Source organism: Danio rerio, chromosome 2 (genome assembly GCF_049306965.1).
Source record: "Danio rerio strain Tuebingen ecotype United States chromosome 2, GRCz12tu, whole genome shotgun sequence".
NCBI lineage: Eukaryota > Metazoa > Chordata > Actinopteri > Cypriniformes > Danionidae > Danio > Danio rerio.
The window spans coordinates 39,755,943-39,767,500 of NC_133177.1; the positions used below are offsets into that span (position 1 = coordinate 39,755,943).

Consider the following 11,558-nt stretch of genomic DNA (forward strand, 5'->3'; position numbering starts at 1 on the left):
AAGATCAATAATTTTCACCTGTACAATATATATTTCAACCATTGCCAAAAATATACCCATGCAACATTAGGCTGGATTTGTGGTCCAAACATATGTAAATTATTACTGTAATTCAAAACTCAATTTTCAGGATCTCCTTTCCTTCTGTAAGTGTCATGACCCTTCAGATATCCTACTAATATGCTAATTGCTGCTGTGTTATGATCAGTTTTTACTTTGTGCTCTATAATTAGAAATGAAATGCTCATTGTTCTCAATGTTTAACATTTTTAAACCATTTTTGCGAAAACATTGATCCACTTTAGGTATCAATAGATTTAATAGATGACATTTATAAGGTTAAGGATTTTTTAAAGAATAGCATCTTAAAAATAACTATTAAATAAAACCTGTCATTTGTGCCGCACTGCAAAGTTCAAGCATGGTGAACTCCGACCTGCGAAATCACATCACTTAATTGTGTAAGACCCATCGAGGACCAAAACATGACCTCTCTGGACAGAAATGTAAAATATGGACCAATTGCTTGTTTTTTTTAAAATGTCTAATTATCTTATTTAATCCCTCCCCTTTTCGCAGCGCTGTACAGAATTTCGCAAGCTCAACCTCTAGGGTGACTGCAGCTTTAGTCCAATTCAAATGTGGCCAATTTACTCCATCCAATTAACTTATACCACATGTCTTTGGACTGTTGGGAAAACCGGGGCACCTAGAGGAAACCCACGCAAATACTGGGAGAGCATCCACACTCCACACAGAAACGCCAAGTGACCTAGCTGGGACTCGAACCGATGCCCATTGCTAACCACTGAGTCAATGTGCCGCCCTATTTCACAATATGTACGTGTTTACTGTAACCTATTTATGATCAAATAAACACTACTGCTTGGGTGAGAAAAAGAGACAGGGTAACGTTTCCAAACTTGTGACCAGTAGCGTACATATCGCACCTACAAAACTATTTTAAGCGGTGGCCTTCACTGCCGCTTGGTGTTAATGAATTGTGTTCATGCAACAAGAGGTCACACGTTTTAAAGCAATCGCGAAGCACACAGGAGGTGTTGACAGCGGTGCTTTCCAAGCGTGTAAAATTCCCACTTACAGTTTCCCAACTTAGTGGCCCGCCCGATATGTTTGACTTTCTCCGCCGCAACAGCAAAACTCTGTTCAGTAATGAGAACAGAGATGTAATTTGACAGAAACAATTGTATTCGCACAGCTCCGTCAAAGCGCTATTTCGACTGAATGCCAAAACAATGAAGTCTTTAAGTGCAGTGACCAAGCATGTACTTCTATTGCGATCATGAACCAGCTTTTATCTCCTCCTCGGTAAATCCCTGCCTACGGGCACTGAAGGATTTGGCTTCTGCCTCTTCTGTAATGAGCTCTGTGTCTGTACATACAAAACAGGCCTTTTGCTCAATACTGCCGCTGCGGCTCCCGCTCTTTTCACCCTCTCTCAGAACCTCATTTTGAGCTCACAGTTTGATCTGTTTCAAATGAATGCTTATTTAAAAGTGAGTATTTTGGAGAACGCTTTGTCTAATACCTCATGAATGCTCCGACATCCTGCGGTGCGATACAACATCGGCCATTGTCAAGCATTAATTAACTGCGATGACTCACAGCGCACATTGTTCCGTCAAAAGTAGCACAATATGACTGTGTCATAAAATAGTTAAAGCCCCGTTTCTCTAAGCTGTAGTCATGGTGTAAATCGCTTCCCGCTAAGCGACTGCCAGCTTTAAGGATAAATTGTCATGCTAATTTTGCCATATTAATTTACATTACACGTAACTGAATTCAGGCTACGCATGGTGAGCACTTCACCACCTGTATGACACTGCAAGTCAATTCGCAACGTCCTAGATTATTTCAAGGTAAACAAGCACTTTCATCCCGAAAAGGATGCAAGCAGATGCTTCATTTGTCAAAATCTAATTAATTTCCTTTTTTTAAACACCCCCCCAACTCCCTAAGGCATCAGTAGATGTCTGGGAGCACGGATTTAATCCTCAAAAACAACACAAGAAGACCTTTATTTATAGTTATGCAACGATTCTTCAAAATGAGCTATTACGGCTTGTAATAAATGGGACATATAATTCACCATTGAAGAACGTTGTGAAGTATTACAGCTGAATCAAACTATTAAACTAATTAAACACTCTAAGACTGTTATTGCATGCTGAGCTTAATTAAAGTATTTTAATTATTTTAAATGCATAAAGGCTCAGACAGCAAGGAGATGAATACGGAAGTTGCGAGACGACGAGAGGAATGCTCTAGTTTTACCATTGCGAAAAAAAGAGAAGCTTGTTTGTTCTCAATCCTTGGAGGAAAAAAGAAGCAAGATTTTGGCTTTAAATACAGTGATCCTAATTACTTTGACACAGAATGTCAGCGCATAGTAATAGTATTATTCTAGTACAGCTCCAGCATAAAAAGACACTAATTGAACAAATGCAAGCATGCAACATAAAACACATGCAATCGTCAGGAAGTTCTAGTGGGTTAAGCCTCGCACTTAATGCCGGCATGATAATGACGATGGATAACGTTAATGAGAAGCCATTGATTAAACGGGTTAGGTGAGTGATGTCTCCCACTTATGCGTCCTTAACAAATGCCTAGTTAATGTTATTTATAGTTGCGATCGATTTGGAGTTTGAAGCATTTCTTTGTTTTGGTCGCTGTAAATGTGTTTGAAAGATCAGGGCTGGAGTAGGATTACTGTCAAGCGACGTCCCTGGAGTCGAGTCTAAACAGAAGCTGCACAGCTGTACACACACACAGAAGCACACAACACCGGAGAGCTGCTGGACGAAAACAAAGTATCCTCGCGCTTTTTTTTTTTAGCCCATCCTTAAAATATCTGGCAATTTGATTGTATGCTTGCGATTATATCTTTTTTTCTTTAGCAGATTGCCTGCAGTTGAGCTGAATTTCATGGTAATGGGGCTGCGAGTTGGTTTGTAAGTTTCTGGGTTTATCTATTTAATGTTCTGATACTAGGGAAATGTTTTATGTTGCACACAGTTCTGAAAGTGATTCATAAACGGTTTGTGGAATTTATGGCAGATTTGTTTGTTATCGTTCTGCACATGCTGCAACCATGAGGAGCTTAGACTCCGCACATTCTGCTGGAGAAAAATGAGGAATAAATGCAAGTGCTTAAGAGAGAGCTAGTGATAGTGAATATGGGAGGAAGTGCTGATGGAGAAAGTGCATGAGCGAGGCATACTTTCAGCCTACCATTAGCATGCATTAACATCTTTTAACAGGTTTTTTGTCACTTTGGCTGGATTTGGCCACCCACGTGTTGGCCTTCAAGATGAACTGGCTATTTCCCCAACATGCTTTAAAAATGCTGGGTTGCTTTAACACAATGTTGGGTCAAATCCAATGTTGGGTTAGTTTTTCAATTAAATTCAAACCCAATGCTTGAGTTTGTCCATATTTTACCAAACACTGGGTTGTTTCAATCCTTTATTGGGCAAAGAAATCAGCCAAAAATGTTCATACCCCAGGCAAATTCTGACTTAAAGGGCACCTATGATGAAAATCGTCTTTTGGAAGCTGTTTGGACAGAACTGTATGGGTATAGTGTGTCCAATGTCATATTGGGGTGATATTAAGACAATAAGTCTCTTATTTGAAATTTCCTGACATTAAAATAGGATCCAAATCCCTACCATCTTGAGGCCCACTGCAACATGACATAGGATTGTGGTTTCCCCGCCCACCAAATTAACTGACAGCCGTGTATTAACAGTAATGCATATAATCATATCAACAAGACAGAATGTGCGCAAAGCAACTGGAATTAAATGATCTGTACAGCTCTCTGTGATAATAAATCATCATCAAATGTGATCAAGAATGCGTTTTACAAGTTTAAAACGTTCTTAAAACAATGCATGTTTGTAATAAATTACAGCAATTTTACCATATTTATCACCGCTGCCGCATGTCAGTTTAATTATAAAAGAAGACGCTTTAATCCCGGTTTGTGGCCGTTAAATCAGGTTTATTTTGTACATTAAAATAATTTATATCCATACAGCAGAGGATATTAACATGTATTCTGTCACATTTGCCGTGCAAAAACGTTAAGCAAAGTTAAACGCGCATGCAGTGTGTGTTAGTGCGCATACGTGAACTTTGTAACAACATTGTGTGTGACTCATCATCGCAACTCCACAACAAATACATCAAATAATCATTGGGAAAGTTCTTACTGTAGTATATCTCAAAAACTTTACGTAAGATCTGCTTCTTTCATGTCTGTCACTGTGCTGTTTATCTGACGTAGCCAAGGCAGAGATTAAAGCACACTCAGACAAGCACATGGAAACAGTGGGCAGGGAGAAAAAGCATTTAAGGCACAGGCAACAACAACAGCTACAGTGTGTTCAGAGCAGAAAATTCCAAAGTTCTGAAAGGTATAATAAATAATCTGATGGATGTTTTGAACAGACACATTCTGGAGACACAAAGACCCCCCTTAAATCTTGAAAAAGGGGTTAAATAGGTGCCCTTTAAAGTTTTTGTTCAAATGTAAATAAAAGCTAAAAATATTTTTTTCCACAATGATGCCTCTTGTAAATAGTCTTATCTTTTGAGAGAATTCCATGTTATTTCTCTTAAAAAAAAAAAAAAAAAAAAAACTTGCTGGTTGAATAAAAAAAAAAAAAAACCTTTAAGTCAGATTTTGTCAGGGGTATGAATAGTTTCTGGCATGACTTATATATATTTTAAGTTCTAAAATGTCAGAAGACTTCATAAAAACCCTCATTAACACTCCAGGGATTTTTCTTTTTTAAAGAGTATTTCAATCCTTTATAGGGTCTATAAAGGGTTAATCTTGAATTAGGGTGAGAACTAAGAACATGCTTTAAGCCAAATGTAATGTGATAAGATTCTAGAAGCAAACCATTTTTCTGTCTAAGCCAAATGTTACATGGTCTATGACGCAATTCAACTGAAATTCACAGCCAATCAGAAGATTGTGTGGGCACTGGGCAGGCACTTTATACAAGTGCAGTGGATAATACCCGCATTGGGTTTGATGTATTATATATTTATAAGTAAATACTGTAACACATTACAATACTTATCCACAGAAAACTGTAACGTAAGGAATGACTGTTTATTTTTAGATAGTTTAATTACAGTTACTTTTAATACACTCGCCTTAAATACTGTCAATAAGTTCAGCAGTTCTACATAAATCAATTCAGTATAGTAGAATCACATTTTTAAAAAATAAATGTTAATGTTGATATATATTGCAGAGTAATGCTATTTTTCAATCAGAGGTTACAATTGTTGATGATTACACATGATTAAGAAACAATTTATTAAGTAATAATGAACTGAGCTAGAAATTAGCCAACGACAATATACACTTACTGGTCACTTTATTAGGTACACCTTACTAGTACCGGTTTGGACCAAATTTTGCCTTCAGAACTGCCTTAATCCTTTGTGGCATAGATACAAATAGGTACTCAAATATTTCTCAGAGATTTTGGTCCATAGTGACATGATGGCATCCCGCAGTTGCTGCAAATTTGTCGGCTGCACATCCATGATGCAAATCTCCTATACCAGCCTGGCTGGCACCAACAACCACGCCACATTCAAAGTCACTTACGGTAAATCTCCTTTCTTCCCTATTCTGATACTCACTTTGAACTGCAGCAAATTGTCTTGAGCATGTCTACATATCTAAATGCAATGAGTGGCTGCCATGAGATTAGATGATTAGAAATTTAAGTTAAAGATCGGTTGGCCAGGTGTTCCTAATAAAGTGGCCAATGAGTGTACATATTGTAATATGTATGGAAAATGGTGTGAAACATTTCATGTTGACATTTGATTAACTTAAGTTGAACATAAAATGTAAAAACAGGTACATTTTATGTCTTAAGTAAAACAATTTTGTTACATATTTATAGAGTATTAATTACTACAGGGAAAACACTAGTTAGTTCACAATGTGTATACAGTTTTAGCATTTACCTAACTTAATTTTTAGATTTGAGGAAAATTCTCTATTGAAATTCCATTCCATTACATGTCATTTGTAGGCCCCAAAAATAGTCAGTAAAAATTGATAACAGCCTCGTTAAAAACAGCTATAAACTACTCCTTTTATGAAGCTTTGTGTTAGATGAGCTAATAAAATATTAAAACAGAAAGCCTTATTTTGTGTGTACAGTGATTTAATGAGGTCATTTGGGTATTGCCAACTCACCTTTTCTTTTCATACAAAAGCAACTGCTGTCATCTTGTATTTCTATCATAGTTATCGATTATACTGAAAGTTTTATAAATTTTTAGGATTAAAAGTACAGACGTGTTCTCTTCTTCTCGCCAGGATCATTGTTTTATATACCGTATCAAATTATCAGATGATAAAACATGTTTTAAAAACGTATATAACTGAAAATTTATGTAAAAGTGTTATGACTGTACTAAATCCATATCTATATCTCTTCCGCTTACATTTGTCAGTGTGGACATAAAAGTAAACTCTTTTGATCCACTAAATCTAAAACAATAAAAAATGAATACTTTTTTAATTGTTAGTATTTTCAAAGTGTATTTAGATAATTACATTAAATACATAATAAAAAATATATATAATACATTTTCTATAATAAATTTAACAATGTATACAAATACAGAAATGTTGATTTGCAAGAACAGAAACTGACAGGGCTTTGTGGAAAAATTAACAAAAAATATCAGATTCCAGATTATGTTGATAAAAGATTAAGATAAATCTAATATCTTTTCAAGGGCTAATATATTTCTAGTCAAATAAAATAAAAACTAAATAAAATAAAACATAAAATTAAATAAAATAAAAAATAAAACAAAACAAAAAATAAAACATAAAATAAAATGTAAAAAACTAAAATAAAAAACTAAATAAAACAAAATATTAAAAATAAATAAACAAAACAAATAAAGAACAAAACAACACAAAACATTTTTTATAAAAAATAAATAAATAAATAAATAAACAAAACAAAATTTAAAAAATTAAATGAATACAATAAAATAAAATAAAACATAAAAAACTAAACAAAATAAAAAACAAAACATAAAATACAATAAAATGTTAAAATAGCAAATAAAATAAAAAATAAAACAAAACATAAAAAAAATAAATAAATAAATAAATAAAATAAAAGCAACTAGGACAGGATTCAAAATCACTGAGAAATCAAAGCCAAGTGTACCCATTAATCACTGTATTATTCTCATCCCTAAACATGATAGACCGGGTAAATACTGTCAAAAAAAGAATGTACAGTGCACGCCTGAAAGACTCACATGTTTGCCTGATGCAGAATAAAGAGTCAGAAACGCACAGCACTGTTCTGTTGCATGTGTTTGTTTGCTCTGCAGCTCAAGGTTGCACTATTATGCCTGCACAAACACAACGGCTCAGCGTTCATTTCGCTAAGGGCATCTTCAATAACTACACCTTGGAGCAATTCCATGTCATCAAAGAGCACATCATCTGTTATTGTAATGAGTCTTGACTCGAACTCGGCTCCGAATCATTAGTGAATGGATCAACCGCTCTCATCAATGTGTTGGAGCCCCGGTGGGATTGTGCGCGTGATGAGGGGCCCATCCAGTGCGCCGTGATTGATCATTATTTTAATCACTGCAGGCAGACGGTCACGGGGACCACGACAACCCACCACATCATTACAGAAGAGAAAAGCAATAAATGAAATACATGCAGGAGGCATTTTTTCGAATTAGTGTCTTGGTGGAATCTCGCTCACAGTTAAGGGCTTCCTGGAAGCTCCAGCACACTTGACGCTCTGCTCCTCCAACTTTAAATGCATTGACAGACAGTGGCTGCACACAAAGAAACAAAAGTCTTCTCTCTGCTAAGATTGTCTGGACCCTATCTCTGTTTGCTTACAGACAAATTTTGAAGGATTGCTTAATGGAAAGTCACACTATAGGACAAAAATAATTTAGATTTTTAACTAGAGATGTCAAGATTGTTTAGTTCCATAGATGCTGCTAGTCATTGACTACGTTTACATGAACATCAGTAATCGAATTACTTGCCTTAATATGAATAAGATAATAATTTGCTTGAGATGCTTACATGAGTTGCTTTTTGAATGTTCCTTTCAGGATTCCGTTTTACACGTTTAGCACATAATACGATTAACAACATTGCGTCACCACGCTATACACGTTTCCTGTTGAGTTTCATATAATTTCGGATGTTTCTTTTTTAATGTTTGACTTTAACTGTAGTTTGGCACTTTAGATTTTATTCAAGAACATTTCATGCATGCCCTCATGACAAACAATATATTGGATGCGAGTATGAACTGCTGGAAGAGTGTTGTTTTAATGGAATTTGATAATGCACGCCGTATGGGGAAAAAACTAAAAATTAAAAAAATAAAATAAATAATAACATCAAATTAATTAATTTTCTGCGAATGCCCTTCCAGCTGCAACCCATCACTGGGAAACACCTATGCACACTCATTCACTCACACACACACTACAGACAATTTAGCCTACCCAATTCACCTATACCACATGTCCTTGGACTGTGGGGGAAACTGGAGCAGCCGGTGGAACCCCATGCGAACACAGGGAGAACATGCACACTCAAAAACGCCAACTGACCCAGCCGAGGCTCGAACCAGCGACCCTCTTGCTGTGAGGCGAACGTGCTACCCACTGCGCCCCGTGCCATTTCCAAACATAATAGTTTTAATAACTAATTTATAACTTATTTCTAATAACTTATTTATTTTACCCTAACTATGATGACAGTACATAATATTTAATGTACATTAAACATACTAGTATTCAGCTTAAAGTGCAATTTAAAGAAGAATCTTAATTAGGCGAATTAGGGTAATTAGGCAAGTCATTGTATAACAATGAAAATGCTTAAGAGGCTAATAATATTGAAATAAAAAAAATTAAGAACTGCTGTTATTTTAGCCAAAATAAAACAAATAGTATTTGTTTAAGAAAGAAAAAAACTATTGTTGGAAATACTGTGAAAAAACTCTTGACCTGTTTAACATCATTAGTGAAACAACTGAAAAAGAAAAATTCACAGGAAGGCTAATAATTTTGACTCAACTGTTTGTGTGTCTCTCTCTCTCTCTCTGTGAATCAAATCACTTTTCTGGCATAAAATTATTCTAATCAAGCTAAAATATAACTTTTATATCTTTAATTTATACTGAGTTAGGCCATGTTAGATTTGCTTAATTTCAGACCCAGAAAATCCTCTTTTTGAAAAAAAATCCAATTTAAAAGCTTATATTTAAAACTACAACTTTGATGCTCTTTTTCTCGGAAATGTGATTTTAGCAGAGGGCTCATGTATAAATAAAAATTTTAACAACCTTTGAAAGATATTTATATATATTCAAGGGTTTCATAAGATTTCAGTCATGTTAATGTTTCTCGATTAATTAATTTGAACAAATGAAACTTTTGCTAAATCTCATGAATGCGAACTGTCGTTAGGGCTGGGCGAATAATCGAAGGCAATTTTCAGTTTGTGCATTTTGTCAGTAAAGCCAGCCTGATCTTATGAGGAAACGTAACTATTTTGCTTTTTTTTTTTTAAATTTCAGTTTAGGGGCTAATTTGCATGAATTCTTATGAGTTCTGTTATATGAAAATGAACGATTTTAAAAAGAAAGCATGGCAACCAACCCAACCCAACCCCACCCCTAAACCAAACTGTCATTGGGTGATAAGCAAATCGTACTAAATTGTACAAATGAGATTGTACGAATTCATACGAATTAATCACTAAATCAAAATGTTACGAATTGCCGTGGGATGCATGTGCTTTCAGATGGAGCAGCAACTACATCTCAGTTGACTGGCAAGCTACACAAAATCTTGTTTAAAATCTAAATCAATTTAATCAAACAATAACGACATTAAGATAATCATTCTGTGAAAATGACACCTGTTTTCGTTGTTTTTCCATGAACCACTGTACGCTTCAGCATAGTAAATGCAGCACCTAAAAATACCACAAATAAAAACATGGTTTTACTTCAAGCTCGATCAAATAAATCCCTATGCTAGATGATTCTGTAGTTGTATAATGATTAGTCTTTACTTTATTGGTCTATAATGCAACATTAGAACAGTCTTTCTTTGAGGAATGTTTGGAGTTTCTACTCGAACAACTGTGCTACTTTGACAAGATGTGCATGAGAGTTGTTCAATTACATTTTATATTTTTAATTTATCACCCAGTAACTGTTAAACACCTTTTATTATGGATAAATGAGCTTTATTGGACTTATTTTAAACTGTTAAAGGTTAATACTTGCTGAAAGACATGTAGGATGTCTTCAGGATGAGTAAATCAGTAGCTAATTCTCATTTTTGAATGAACTAGCCCTTTAAGATCCCCTCAGATGGTTAATTGACAGTGATTTAGTATGAGATTTGATTGTTTGAGATTAAGTAGACTATATTAAATGGTCATTTAGACAACCTGTGGCTTTTTCTTTTAGAGGTTTCTTAGACTTCAATTTAAGTTTAAACCTTAACTAAATGAATCGTAGTGCACATACCTGTATTTACAATGTAATATCGAAGGCTGCTCATTTAACGGTTTGCATCAACAGCACATTTTAATGATTGTTTTTTCCTGCTTTAATGAATCTTTCAACGCAGTCATTGACCTGTGTTTCTCCAACATGAATAGCAGCTCTCGAACTGCTATTTTCCGGGTTCCTCTGTCTTTTATGATGCCTGCAAGCACAAACAACACAGCTTGAGTAATCAAGTCAAAGGCTTTGAGATGAACTCTTCAAAAACATACTCCCACTTCTATGTAGGAAAAAAGGTCACATTCGATCGCGTTTCCGAATGTGTGCAGCTTAGTAAAAGAGAATGTGCTGGAAGTCTAAAAACATTAAACGCTGGCTCACTTCCTCTGTCTCTGCGCTTGAAGTGCCATAACGCAATATACACTCCACATTCAGGGGTATTTTTTACAGATTAGCACCTAGATAGCCTTTCCATTTTTTCTTCTTCTTCTTTTTTTAACATTGGTGACAGGATCTCAAGATAGCCTGGCAGCAGACAGCACAGGGCCAATCTAAAAAAAAAATCAAGTGGACACTTTGGAGAGATTGTATCTAGAAAAAAGCTATTGTTTCTCTCTTATCTGATATTAGAAGAGTCTGGGTCGCTCTCAGGTTCACAGGTGTCTATGTGGCTCCCATACAGAAAACTCATTTTGTTGATTTGATAAGATCGATCAGATCAGAGTTCATTCACTGTCTATGAATAGATCTTGCAAAGCAGAGACTGTCCAACTTCTTTCAAACAACAACAAAAAAGGCATACAATCTTTATTGGTAACTTATCATCAATATCTTTTCAGAAATACTAGCAAATTTTCTAGTATGATAAGTTGTAATATCAAAGGTAGATTACCATTATCGTGCTGTTTGTGAACAAAAAACAGGGTCACCACAAGGCAGGTCATGTTGTAAAAAACT

General features: G+C 35.2%; 1 protein-coding gene across 1 annotated transcript in view; it reads right to left on the reverse strand.

Annotated features, from left to right (window-relative positions):
• Positions 1-9,656: 9,656 nt before the first annotated feature.
• The window catches only part of LOC137488017 (SLIT and NTRK-like protein 3), a 41,667-nt gene continuing 39,765 nt past the window's right edge, over positions 9,657-11,558 (reverse strand). Inside the window, exon 3 of the transcript XR_011006882.2 lies at positions 9,657-10,803. The gene's annotated coding sequence lies outside the window, so the exon portion shown is untranslated. The remainder of the gene's footprint in view (positions 10,804-11,558) is intronic.